Source organism: Centruroides vittatus, unplaced genomic scaffold, assembly GCF_030686945.1.
Source record: "Centruroides vittatus isolate TY-2023 unplaced genomic scaffold, ASM3068694v2 contig_880, whole genome shotgun sequence".
In the NCBI taxonomy this organism is placed as follows: domain Eukaryota; kingdom Metazoa; phylum Arthropoda; class Arachnida; order Scorpiones; family Buthidae; genus Centruroides; species Centruroides vittatus.
Window position 1 is genome coordinate 1,457,510 of NW_027122572.1, and position 15,289 is coordinate 1,472,798.

A 15,289-nucleotide genomic window follows, 5' to 3' on the forward strand; every position below is an offset into this window, starting at 1 on the left:
GTTAAGACATCCAACACAAACAATGTTAATAGAGGGTTAATGTAGGTCCTATAGTGACCAGTGGGTAAAGAGGGGGGCGACGATTGAACTGATTTCAATTAAGGCACACCATTAGTCTATGTGATTAATAATGTAATTAATTAAGTTAGTACATTAATCTACCGATTCTGTACATTGGTGTATTTCAATTGACGGCTAATATTATCCTTTCGCATTTGTTTCCTTCTATCTAAACTATTAACATACCCCTCCGTGTTTACTCTTTATTTATTTATATTTTTTTTTAAAAGTCAATCGATACTTCTCGATCGTAGCTCTTTATTGTGTTTTAAATTGATTAATAACTTCTTAAAGTATCGATTTAGTACATAAAATAATACTTTTTTATGCAATTTTATTGCCAAGGTTTTGTAGGCATTTTAACCGTTCCACTCTTCTTCATTTATATGTAATGTAAATAATTCATATTTTTGAGGGTTTGCTAATCTCTGCTAAAAGTGGTGACACCTGTCGTTGTAATGCGGCATTTTTGGCAGAAACATTCTACTTAACTACACAAATGATACTGCTATGAGATATATTTGTATAATGAACAATTTTTATTCTCTTTTATAATTTTGTAGCAGTTTAAATTATAAAAAGAAAAAATAATTTTAAATTCTTTTTAAAGTTTTTACATTTATTATTTTATATTTTATAACCGAAGGAAAGATTATTTTGTATTTTATATGCTTCCTAAATAGGCCTCTCGTGTGTAAGATCTTAATTAATTCTGTTAATATCTAATTTTAAGAACTTTAATTATAATATTCTGATACTTTATTTAGATAAATACTTTTCTATAATTTCTTATATTATTATTATAATATAGATTTTTATGTGCATTCGAGCGTAAGATTTTTTAGTTCGCCGTTCGTATGCAAGTATAAGACCACAACGTAAACATCGCATGTATAACCCGCGTATCTTTTAAGGATTGATAAAGTAGGTAAAAGTCTTTGTTTCTATAGGAAACAATCTACACAGATGTCTACGCATTAAGGACAATATAGGTAATATAGTATAGATTTAATCAGGCCGTTGAAAACTTATATGGGGCCCAGAGGTAGAGCGGGCCCCTTTTCCCCTTTTTAAGGCCCCTTTTGCCATTGTTTTTGAACAAATGAAATACGTAGAATGTTTCTTTATTAATAAAAAGTAGTCTTAAAAATTTTACTTTTTGTTACTTTTACTAACATTAATTTTATAGGAGTAAGAATCACTACGGACCCCCGAATTATATGCGGGATTGTGAAAAAAATCCCTAGCTTCCCCTCTGGTTTTATTGCAAATATGCAAATACAAATTTCTGTAATTCTCATTTTGTAGGTCCTAATTTTATAGTTTCTTATTTCGTGTTTCTAGCTTTCTAATTATGTATTTTGTAGTTTTAACTCTCTAATTCTTAATTTTATTATTATTATTATTATTATTATTTTGTAATATAATTTTATCGTTCTTATCTGGAAGTTTTTATTGTGAGATGCTGTAGTTATATATTATTATAATTTAATATTTCTACATTGTCTGACTTAAATAATTTGTTTAAAAAAATCACAGATTCGAAAATAGTAGAGTAGAAATTAAACTTAAATTTTCAAATATATTATCTATATTTTCCGTTTAAGAATATAATATTTAGGTTATAAGTTTTTGTATATAATAAATAGTAAAAGTGAATTATTCATGAAAAACTTGTTGAAGATCTAAATATTCCAATCGCGTCATCATTACATAAACATAGGGTCTTAACTTGTTTGTCTAACCTAGACAACAAAATAGATAAAAATTCTATTTTTAAAAATTTATTATTCATCCCTTTAAGTAGTAATTTGAATCGAATGAATGTAAATTATTATTATTTTTGCCAAATTTTCATATGGCAAGCTAGGAGATTTTTAAATTATGTAGCTTATAATATTAAAGATACTTTAGTACTATTTAGAAGTAACATAAATCAGAGTTTTCTCTTCGTTCGTGCTTATTGACTATTTGATATTGCTTCAAAGCATTAAAGTAATTTTTAAGAATATGACATTTAAGTTTAATTAATTAATTTTTTTATTCTAGTTTTTAGATGTTGCATGTTTAGTTGCCATTTGCAACACTCTAGAATTGTTGATTTAATGAATAACTTTTAAATTTATTGCTTTAAAGTTTCATATTTGTTGTGTATGTATTGTAAAGTGGGCTGTTTAATAGCAACTATAGGCAACAGACAACTCTAAATGTTGTGTATTTTTCTGCATACTCGAATATGACTATCCTTAACTGCAGTAAGACATATTTAAAAGTGAGAAAAGAGTGATATAAAATTATGTTTTATATAAATATGACCTGTTAGCAATGGAATTGCAACTAAATATCTCGTTCCATCCATGCAATTTGGCTGTTTGATTATAAAAAATTACGATTTTAAATATATTTATTTACTTTAATACGAATAATTGGGCTTTTAAAGAGTGGCGATAGGCAAATAAATGCGTTTTTGAATTTGTTGCGTACTGAAAAGTGTGGCTACTGGTAATTGCATTGATAGAAATTAACTGCATAGAAAATAATTAGGCAAGTAAAGATGCTATTTTCAAAATATGTAATTGCTTATTCTGAATTGGATTGTTGAATAAGCAGCTAAATATGTGACTTTACAATTGCAAGTTCAATTGTACACTTAGAATTGGCTTTCCATTCACTATTTAGAACAGGCAACTAGCCTATATAACTCATTCTAACATCGCTTAAATAGTTTCCTTTATGAAATGGTCTATGTAATGGTTAGAATAGGCGTTAATCGTGTGACATTTAGAGTCACATATATTGTTGTCTGTTTTAACCACAACGTATGCCTAATTGGTTAGTTGCAGGAATAAACAACTACTGTAAATAAAGTTTATCGAATTGGTAGCTTATTCCAACAATCAGATAAGTGTTTTAGAATACGATATTTCCCATTTAAGCCCATTTAGATTGAAATATTTTATTAATTGGTCTAAAGGATTACAAAAGCTCATATATTAATTGCGGATTCTAAATCGTAGATGTTAAAATGGATCGTTTAGTAACTACTCAAATAAGCATTTATATAAACTTAAATTACAGAAATATAAATTACTACTAATAAAATATTTTTATTATAAAATTTAGAACTCAAAAATCTTAAAATACCTACAATCTTGTCTTGCAAACAGCTTTTAATGCTGTTATTATGTGAAGATATTTTTAGAATATCCATACTTTTATGCAAAATTTTGCGAATAATATTGTATTAAATGCATTTTTCACGTATTTTAAGTATAAATATGTATAACAATCAACATCATTATAACTTTTAATATCTAAACATAGGAAAAAAAGTGCTATAAAACAGAACCATTGAAAATTAAGCTAGAAATGAAACTTGCCTTTATAATTTATCAATAATAAATTGTAAGAGGCCTTATGTAATTTAATTTATTGTTGCAAAATATAATTAATATTACAGAATATATTCATCATCGGACGTCAATTTAGCCTATAGATGATTATAAGCTAATAGGCAGTGTAGTCTCCTGTTTCGTTGTTGTAAGGTAATCTTTGAAATTCGATGTGTGCAAGCAATTTATAATTTATTTTGAAGATAAATATTGTTGCATTTGACCTTAAGTTATATTGAAAAGTTTAAATAATAATAATAATAATAATTTGAAAACGTTTCAGCTTACTTTTCATAGTTTTATATAGAAGAAAACGTTTAAAAAATTCTTTCCTCCATTGAAGTGTTTTAAACTTTACTGCAGGAGAAAGAAGATAGGAGGTTATATATACAGTAAACCTGCTTCTCTGCTTTACTTAATGAGGTCTGGTCCTTTTGGTCGTTAATTATGCATCTTTCTCTTTAGAACATCATACTCCATGTGCTACAACGTGGTATGGGGTTAATATACCTAGTTCAACGAGTCGGTCTGCACACTTTTTCGCTCTCGTGCTCCCACCTGTCTGCACATCTTCAACGGTCGTATCTTAGCAGTTATTGAATTAAAATACGTATTTTACTATAATTTCATTAAAATGTACAATTTTTGTTTTTGGTACAAGATACAATTTAATTTGCAGATTGCTTTACCAACCATCTCTAATGTGGTAGAGCTCCTAAACTTTCTGATGGTTTCACGCTATCAATGGGATAATTTTCGCGATTTCTAGCTCGTTATCGCATTAGATTAATGCTATATTGTCTTATAATTTCTTAAAAATTCTATTATTTTTTTTCTTTGTAAAATTTACGATATTAGTTTGGCTGTTAACACTTATTCAACTGTTAACGGAGAATTAATGTTCTCTCACTTTCTCTCCCTCAGCATTTCGATTCTCGTCATTTTGTTGCAATATAGCTTATAGCTTAGAAATGGCACATTGTTGTATTTTATCACACGAGTATTCGCCACCCTTACAAGTCGTAAAAAAGATACTATTAAACAAGATTGCACAACGAGATTTACGTGAAGATTATAGCCAAGTAGGGAAAATCCCCAAGACATAAAAAAAAAAAATGTTCGTTTTATTAGTTCGACCTATCTACTTCTGAACTATTTAAATTGAAATAAGTTCTAGAAAGGATCATATTTTTAATTCTGGATTCCTTAAAATCTCTTCTAAGCTTAACTAAATGATATTGTGGATCAAGTAAAGGTCTAGGCCTATTAACTTTGCTGCTTAAGTAGTGTAAAAGATGTTCGTTTAATGGTGATATAACTGAACGTTTATTCATAAAATATAACTTTCCTATAGATGTATCTTCAACTTTCGTATTCATAAATGCATATTCATATGGAATATATTTGTATAAATATTTACACTTACAGTAATATGTTGGTATGTATATCTCCATTGAAATATAAACATATGTTTATATAAATGCTTAGGCCTATAGAAATATATTCACAAAACTGTAATTTCATAGAAATGTGTTGTTGTAAACATACATTTCTATAGAGATGTATTGTTATATAAGATTCGGTTTTTATAAATATAAAGATAACTCGTGCAAGTTTATATAACTTATACCCGGGAGAAACATTCTTAAAAATCTATATTTATAAAAAATATATATTTATATAAGTAAAATATTATTTAATTAACTTATAACAAATCTAATTAGAAAGATATTTACATAAATATATAAACTTTCCTCTTTAAGTAGCATTATAAAAGTTATTTGATGTCACGATTTTAATAATAATAATTTTAATTAAATATCAAAATTGGCCTATTTAATAACACTCTTTTTTTAAATATAGGTTCAGTTTAATTAATTTCCTTATCGTGTTAAAATTGGTCTAATTATTTTTACTCCCCTAGAAAGCCTATTATTATTGTTTATAAGCGACCATTAACACCAGAAAAACACAGTTTAATCCGAAAAATTCTTAATTTCAAAGTTTTAAAACAAATTTTTTAATTAAAATTTTAAAAACTAATCTTATATAAGTATTATTAGCATTATTTTAAGCTTTTTTTTTAAGTTTAAATTCATTTTATTTAACTTTTCATTTACGTTTCTATTCGTCGACTTCAAAATGACACAAATTTATACCAAAATTCGAATCTTTTTGGCCTTTTTTTATATATAAAAAATATTTTTAATAGTAAATTTAAAGTCTTAAAAGTTAAGTTTAATTTTTAAACTATTTAAACACGAAAAATATCACAAAATATAGTTGAATTCTATACAATTTTATCCATTAAAGCTATAGTTTACATCTCGAACAATTCGATTTCTCATTGCAATATTTTAATTACTCAAAAAATAAATAAATAATAATTAAAAATATGAATATCAAATGATTTATATACAAAAATTAATCAATTAATATAATGCATAAAATTAATATTTTCTAACGCGATTAAATATTATAATTTTAATATATTTTATCAATAAATTGCCAACAATGAATCAATTTTTTCTCATTTAAATTCCATATATTTAGATAGATTTTTAGTAATTTAATATACTAAAAGGCCTGACTCGATAGGAATTTAACATATTAAGTTTAGAATTGTTAAGATAAACAAATTTTACTAGAAAATATTCAAAATGTTCAGTATTTTAAGCTATCTAATAATGGCTAATTATTCATCGATCTGTTTAATATGCCTCTTAATTATACGGGAATTTATAAATATTTAAGATACTTTTGTCGATATGTACTTTACATCAAAATTTTTATAATTTTTAAAACAATTATTTTTCTTTCCGTCAATTAAACTTACGTTTTAATGGTTGAGATGATTTATCTCGATGAGAATTCTATTAAAACGCGATTATTATTATTATTAAGTGCAATTGCAGCTTTAGAAAAACTTAAACTATTTAATTTTGCACGTAGTTTGGGTCAGCTTCTAGTAATTTGCGGTTTAGTCTAAGACGAGAATCTCCAACCTCTGCAAAAATATCGCATTTACAGTGAAGAGATTGGTATCTACAACACACATTTGCTTAAAGATAATGAAAAAAATAATTATTTTTCTAACATAACTAGTTATTAATTAGATTTAAAACCCATTTAACTGAAAATTTCGTAACAATCGTATTAAAAAATCTTCCAAAAAATACAATTATAATTACTAGAAGGACAAAGAGAGTCGAGAAGTACCCGGATGGTAGGTAGAGATAAGTGAGGATTGGAGACGTAGTGTATATTTACACATAGTCAGTCCCCCATACTGTTTTCGGTAATCATTATTGACACGTTCTGTACTTGGCTGGCGTCATCCATCAAATCTCCCCACTCCACGTATAACGAAGAGAAAGACACAGACTAGTAGAGAGCGAGAGTGGAGAGAGAGAGAGAGAGGTATACCCCTAGAAAAGATGATGTCATAGCAAAACTAAAAAAGTTTCCAATCGTATTGATTATGGCCAGTGCAGACTGACACTTCAGACTATCCTATTTCGTGCAGGAATAGAATGATTAGAGCCACTCCTATGTCTGATTCCAGGATACTATAAGTTGACATGGTATGAATGACAGTCTGCTTTGATTGCATTATTGCATGATACGCTTCCAGCGCATTCCATAGCAATGCCTTTGAATAATGGTCGATTTGGTGGTCCAACGAGAATTAATGTTTTAATTATGCTATTTTTGTATTTAGATTGTTTTCTCCTCTTAGTTTCAACTATTGTTAAAGATCCGGAATAAAAAAACAAATGTTAATAGGCATTTCTAGTCTTTTTTTTCTTTTGTTGGAATTATATATTTTTGTTTCGTTCTCGTGTAATTTATTTTTTTTCAGATGTAAAAATAGGATGGAGTTATTGTTAGAATAAGAAATGAATTGCAATTATTAAAAATAAAAACGTTTTTATGTAAAAATGTATTATAAGTAATAAAAATTTATAGATATGAAACTATAAATATAAAAATTATAAATATGAATATTTAAATAATAATTTAAAATATAAAATTATAATTACGAGTAAAAACACAGTTTAAAATGGATAAAAAAAGAATTAAAGTATAAATCACAAGATATAAAAATTTATACACTTATAATAAACTTATAGCATAACGTGACTTATTCAGCATTATATTAGGTTACACCAATTCTCAGTGGCATAAGCAGTAGACAGTTAGATACTAAAGCGAAGAAAGCATAGGATAAGATTATAAACTATAGCAGGGTTTTAATATTTAATGCGGTATCAAAGAAAGTGTAGTAGAGGGAGTCGAGATAGGTTTATTTTACGAGAACGAGAAGAAACACGAAGAGGCAATTTAACAATCTGGAGGATAGGGCATCTGTAACTGGAGCAGTTACAAGTTGCAGTCGTCGAAGATGAGGGAAATGGAAAAGAATGCGATTGAGGGGAGGTTAACCGCAGTCAATAGTGAGTAGTATTTCCTTCGACATCGTCATCTGTCACATTGGCTCTGCAACATTCTTTTACTCGAAGCAAATAGTTGCTATTGAACGAAGAACTTTTCCTTTCAAACTTTTCTCCATGCCACAATACCTTTAAAGCAAACTTCATTGAATAGTTTTTAAATAGGTATTAACAAGCAATTTAATTATTGTGTATAAATACCAACAAAACTTGATAAATAATTAACGTGGAGAGTACGTAAGTATAATTAAAAACTCTGTGGAAATATAATAATTATTTAAAATAAAATTCGATATTTTTCAAAAATATTCATGTTTAGATTATTAAATCTATCTTGTTTAACATTTTAAAGTAAAATTGTAGGTTTGGCACGAGTCGAGCCGATTTTCAAGTTTCTTTTTCTATTCTCTCCTCTCCCATATTCATATGTAGTTGCTTAAGGATCATTGCTTAAGAAGTCTAGTCACACGCAGGCTTCAAAAAATTTTAAGTCAGAAATAATTATGTTATCTTCTTTAAAGAAACGGACATATATCTTGATAACAACAATTTTACATTTCTTCTAAAGTTAATTACGGTAATACAATATCTAAACTGCCTAGAGGATAGGCCGATTCCATCTAAATGAGTAGACCTACTTAATTTTGATAAGGGTGAGGTTGTGTTTTTTAAAGAGGAAAAAAAATGTATCCAAACGATAACAAAAGATTAAACGGCGTATTGTATTAGAAATAAGTCAGAGGGCTAATTTGCCCAATCAGATGAATGGTAAAACTAGTGTTGTTACATCGAAGCCACGCTATATTGAGCGAAGGTGAACAATTAGACAGGTGTGCTACCTGGGAGAACATACCTTACCGGATAACATTGGAATTGCTAATGATAATAGCCACCCATTGCCATCATTTGACCAATGGTTGTAGTGTGGGCCTTGCCCTGGGTTGGGCGCATACTGCTCTTACTAGAGTAAATTATGGTGCAGAGAGATAGAAAAAAATATAGCAGAGATTCGAGAAAAATTCAAGGCCACAACCTTAACCACAGCTCTTCTATACTTTGCTGATGCTATAAGTTTTTTTATTTTAATTTTTATGACATTTTTCTTTAAAAATTCAATGCTAAAAATGATTCTTATGTGTTAAAACAATAATAATTATCTCAAATCGAGCGTCGAATCTAATTCTCAAGACTTTCAAAAAGTTGTTTATCGCATCAGTTAAGCTGTTTTGTTTAAAAAAATCGTGAACTGTTTATTATCCTGTTTCTTAGTATTTTAAAGTTCTGCGGAACCTATATTTTAGATTTTAATAGATATATCAACTATGTAAAGCTCTACAGTGCGGAAAATTGAATATTTTTCAAGTGCGATACGCTGAAAGAAATGGCAGTTACAAGTAGCGAAAAGCATAAAAAACAATTAATAACGCTAATTTTAGAGGTCAAAAAGTATAGAAACGAAAGGCTGACTCATCACAAATGATCGGAATTAAAATAATTTGACCTTAGATCTCCTTATTAACAAATTACGATAAGAGAAGTAGTAGGAGCAGCAACAGCAGCAGCGTATATTAGCCACATAACAAAGCTATCAATTAGCCTTACTGCTTGGTAGATAGACTGAAGATTCGGTACTAAAATTAGCTACAAACAGGCTGATGTGTAGCATAGTTTCATCGAGGTGTAAGTCGGATCGATAAACTTCTAATTCAAAAATTATTGGAATAATAAATTTAACTCTCAGACTGCTCCTAGAAGAGGAGAGAGAGCAGCTTAGAGTGGAAGAACCCTTCCAGAGGTTGGTAAATAAGGCAGATATTATAAATATCATGCATTATTGGTGTAATTCGGGTCGTAAAACGCAAAAAAAAGGAACGGTCACGCTCAGTCGCTCGACAAAGTCATGTGATTAGCGCAGTCTTCACCTCGTAGCAATTTGCCATCTCCGTCCCTGGTTACGGTTCCCGATCACAGCGCCACACCTCGGAGAATCGACGAACAACCCATCTAAAGCTACACACAACCGAGGTGAATAATGACGTATAAAAATGCGACTTGCATGATCGCCTACAAAGCTCCAACCACAACTTATCAAGAAGAGATGGTAAGGCGATCCGACACATACTATACTCTATTCTCTCCCAACCGATATATGTATGCAAATTCCCGTTCAGACCAACGTAATTTACTATGTGTACTGCGAAGGCAGATTTTGGTAATAAAACCTCATATAATAACCCACAGGTTCTGTCGAGTAGGGGAGGGTAGAGGCAAAAAAATAGCGAGAAATTCTTGGAAACAACGTACATAAAATGGACTCAACTGTTCTCACATCATCCGCATCATCCGGCGGATGGATTAAGTATGGTTTGCTACATATATAAACCGTGTCGAGGTTAGAAAATGTATCAAAAAAGATGCATATTTTGGTATTCTCTCTCTCTTTCTCCCCCTTCTTGTTGCTGTACAGGATCCTCATAACCCCTACCGTGTGTACCCTATTGCGGTTCTCACCTGCTGTGCATCATCCAATACTGTCTTTTGACGAAATGAAATGAAAGTAGAAAATACAGAATGCTCGGGGGTGAAGTATTGCTGGCAGTAATATTCATTGTTCCTGCCTCTCCCTTTGGGATGCTGTAATAAAAGGGAAAATTTGATGGAGCGAAGAGGTATAATGATGGCATATAAAGGGGATCTCTAACCTTCCCCAGCGTCCCGTAGGCCATGTTAACTAGATCTGTGACGTCACCGACGACGCCATCTTGACGTCATGTGATCGTACCGTAGAATAATACCGGCGATTATCACCAAGTACAGCACTTTAGTATTATCGAGTCGACCAAAAAAATTCACTTTACAGATTTTTTTCGCTTTTTAATTAGGTAAGAATTTTTTTGACCGCTTTCAAATTCTGACTAATTTTAAAAACCAATCTTAGGCCAATATTTGGGCTATTTTATAGGCTTTATTAATTATAGGCCATAATAAAAGTAGGCCTATAATAAAGTTTAGGACGGTCTGAAAATCGAAAGAAAAATTACTTATAAGAGCAAAAAATTCAGCATTTTAAATAGCGAATTTTTTAAACTATTGAAGTATTTATTTTTCTTAAATCTATTCAAATATGTTCTTTGTTAATGTTCATTTGTTTACCCAAGTTGAAGTAAGTTAGAAGCTTCCTACAGCTGAATGACTCTTACTTTAGAAGTTTAAATCATGCTTATTAATTCTTCATATTTAGCAAAAAATAACATCTGAAAACGCTTAATGTTTTTCATAATAAAATCAAAACTTAAATAATCAAGAATTTATAAAATTCTTCTCGGAAAATCCGTACTCGTCATATATTTTCGTTAGCTTCTTAGGCCATACACGCGCAAGTTTGTATAGAATAGTTTACAGAAATGTTTAAAATAAGTACTTTAAAAAATACTTAATTATTTTCAAACAGTTTTATAGACTTTAGGCATACTTTTATAAAAGTTAAATTAAATTTTTATTAGTTAACGAAGGCAATTTTCAAATTAAATATACTTCTATATGTCCCGGATAACATCGACGTAAGTGATGACATTTTTATCAGTAGCGAACTATTTATAAAAAATCATTTTAAATTAAGCAAATCATTAACGCCTAGATATAAATACAACATATCTTATCTGTAAATTATTTTATATCGGTGAAAACAAATGAAAATTGAATAAAATTTTTCCTAAATCTCGATGTAGACACAGGCCTTGTTACTCAATTCTTGAACACTTTTAACACCTTCCGCTTCCGATTTTCAATTCGTTATTTGAATTTAAGGATTCGTCTACCTTTTAATATAATATAAAAGAACTAAACTTGCCTAATAACATAAAATATATTTTTAAAATAGATCCCTTATCGTACACAATATGCATTGATATCTTCTATGATACTGACGCAGATAGGATGAAACGTAGGCCCTGTTCTTATAAGTAACAATTCTACATAATTTAAACATAAATTATTTTATTCTTTTATATTTAATTAATTATAACTATTTATAAATGTTTTAATAATATAAAAATTTGATTTGTACTTCTTTTCAAATAGATATGACTGTTCGGATTAGTGATTTTTGCTATGAATTTTAAGAAAAATAATTTAAATATTTTGATACTATCGTAATAAATTGAAATTTTAATTACTAGTTAATGCTCCCAAAATAATTTTATTATTATTTTTTGAATAGTGAAACGAGAATTAAAGCGTAATTTCTGTACTCTAAGCGCCTATGCATGTTAGCTATAAATGCATATAAACATTTTTAACATTAAAAAAACCGCAACAATTTAAATTTAAAACTTAATTAAAGATACTTAAATAAGTTCTTTTTCATATAAAATAAAATTACTTTTTTTAAAACCTTACTTTTTTCGAACATTACACGCAACATTTAGTTAGGCCTACAAAATTTTCGTCTTTTGCAGAACACACAGAAGCAGAGAAACACATTTATTTTTAGCTTTTTTAATCTCATAGTTGTTTAGAAATTTATTTTATTTTACTTTCTGTTCGAATAAAAAGCAGAATTTTAAGAAAATGACAGTGGACTCGAAGTAGAAACAATTAGAGTAGGGAATGTTTCTTGCACGCACTAACGGTGCCATCTGCTGGCGAGTAAACAAACTACAACAACATACCTTTCAAATGTTTACTCTACAGTTAACAAGTTTATCTCATAAACAAGAATTAAACTAGGAAATTTTACGATTTAACAATTATATATCTTTATTATTCCAAATATTTATACTGTAATTCTCTGTATTACCTTATACCCTTCGCTTTTAATAAAAAAATAATAATTTTTTGATGATAATCAATTTAAAAACTGAAAAATTATAAAATATCAAATTTTATAACATTTGTAATATATTTTCCCGAGTTTCTTTTAAATTTTTAACAAAATTCTTAGCTTAAAAAACTAAATTACTAACTTCAAATTTTAACATTCCATGCTTTAACCTATAGTAAAAACCTTTACTTTTTTTTTATTAGGCTATTATATAAGATAAATTAGCATTTTAGGTCTTTATAGTAAATATATAGATTAGCATCTCAGCATGTATAAATTAAGTATAGCTTGAAGAAACATTCAAACTAGTTCTCAATTGGTGGTCTGATCCTAAACTTAACGTAGCAATTGCAGGTGGGCACCTACTGCAATAAATAAAACATAATTGTTAAAAAAAAATAAAAATTATATACTTATTGTTATTATTATTATTTTATAAATTTAATGAGAAATTCTCTACTCTTTCTTAATCTTCAGCCGCTTTCCTAACCGATTTAGCTTCTCGAAATTTATGTTGAAAACTAGTTTTGCACGTATAATATTTATTACATAAGTTTTATGAAGCTTATATAATGTAAAATTTAAATCTTAAAATAAATTAATTTTAATTAATCATTTGAATTATTACAATTTAAACGTATTTTTCCCTTCCCTTTTTTGAAAGGTTAATATTAATGTTAAGGAAAGGTTAATGTTTTATGATGAAGACTAATCGTTAAAAGGGAATTATTAAGTTTAAATTACAGAGTAACATTTTTTTACTTATTTGTTAATTGCTAGTGATAGTATGTTTTGAACTTCATGAGGCGTCTATTTTTAATCTACGTGTATCATTTGCAGTTTATGAAATTTTAGTTCATAGATAGGTCTTTGTACTTCATGAATGCTTTTTCTTAGTCCATAGCTATATGGGACTAAGAAATTATATTCGTAAAGTGCCTTTGCAACTCAGGAATATTTTTTATTCATTCCTAGATGGGCCTTTGCAACTCATATATATCTTTTCTTTATCCCTAGATGGGCCTTTGTAACATAGGAATATCTTTTCTTGATCCATACTTAGGCCTTTGAACTCTATGCGTGTCATTTCTCTTGCTGCTTCAAGAATATCTTTTACACATATATCTGCATTCAGAAATACATTTTCCTTTAAGATAAATATGTATTTATTAAAAAGGAAATCGAAGAAATAAAATTTTCTCAAATAATCTTGAAAACTTTTAGGGAAATTCTAAATTTTCTACAAACTGAAAACAAGTCTTTAATATATTTAATAAGCTTTAACATATCACAACTTAATGCGAATCCACCTTAGAAGATCGCTAAATTTGCGAGTAATCTTGACCTCTTCTTCAAGGTTTTTTTAATTGAATTAAAATGAATTATCAGTTCTTTCCGATTACATAAATTGTAAATTTAATTATATAAAATCGAAGCAAAACTGGAATTAGCTCTCGTCCCATCGATTTAATTGTATTAAAAAAATTTTATTTTGTACATCACTTTACATCAATTATTTTATTAAAAACAGGAAAAAAGCATAAAATTTCTTATCTTAACAACTTGTTGACTTATTTATTTGTAGTTTGTGTGCAATAGAACACACTAATTAAACATTCTCATATCTCACCGTTTCATTTTTTTATCTATTGGATTTTTTTATACCTGAGGGAATGAAAAAATATAGATTTTTCTCACTCCAAGCCCAACACTAAGATTGCAAAAACCTCCTCCTTCCATTTACCGATAGTCTTATCCGATTTATAATCAAATCAAGCAAAACTAGGCAACAACCCCTTCTATCCTATTATCCATATACCGAGATGAATGTCGAGATATGAATGGTGGGGGGATAGATGTTGCACTATCAGTTCTGTTGATCTTTCGAAAGAAAAGGGAAAAAATTCTTGCATCTTTTAGCAATTACGACCCTTGGAGGAGAAAGAATCATGAATAAAAAAAAAGGCTTCGATTAGTAGTGAAGTTACAGACCGGTCATCATCCCACTAATGACAGCATTCGCTTATACTTGTTCGATTGGAAAGTATAGCTTATAACGCAGAAGAAAAAGAAAAATGGGGGAAAACCCCAATAAAGTGGGTTGTTAGATACCGAGGGGGTTAGATTTAACAAACAAGAGAAAGCCAGGAAGCGTCGAACTATACCAAGATGATTACAGAATTGTAAAATCGAAAGAGTGTATATTAGTATATATATATACATACATACATATATATTACGACATCTGCTACATTGATTGATACAAAAAATATCAAAATTAAACCGTATAATTCTATCCGACATAATAATCATTATATAAAAATAATTTATTAATAATTTGTTGGGGAATGAGATTTTAATTTTCGGCATTTTTCCACTTTTTTTCCACCCACTCGATAGCTTCTAACGTGTTCCTGCAGATTCCATACGAAGACGAGAACGATGCTGATTGAGTTGTTTACATTTAATGAACATCGAAAGAGTAACAATTCGACCACTTACCTGCCACTTAGCCGAGTTTCCTTTCTTCATTTTTCATGCAAAACAATCGCAGATTTATT

The 15,289-nt window shown here is 28.8% G+C and overlaps 1 long non-coding RNA gene across 1 annotated transcript in view; it reads left to right on the forward strand.

Annotated features, from left to right (window-relative positions):
* LOC136983358 (uncharacterized) overlaps nt 1-15,289 on the forward strand; it is a 42,178-nt gene that overhangs the window by 520 nt on the left and 26,369 nt on the right. The window lies entirely within an intron of this gene.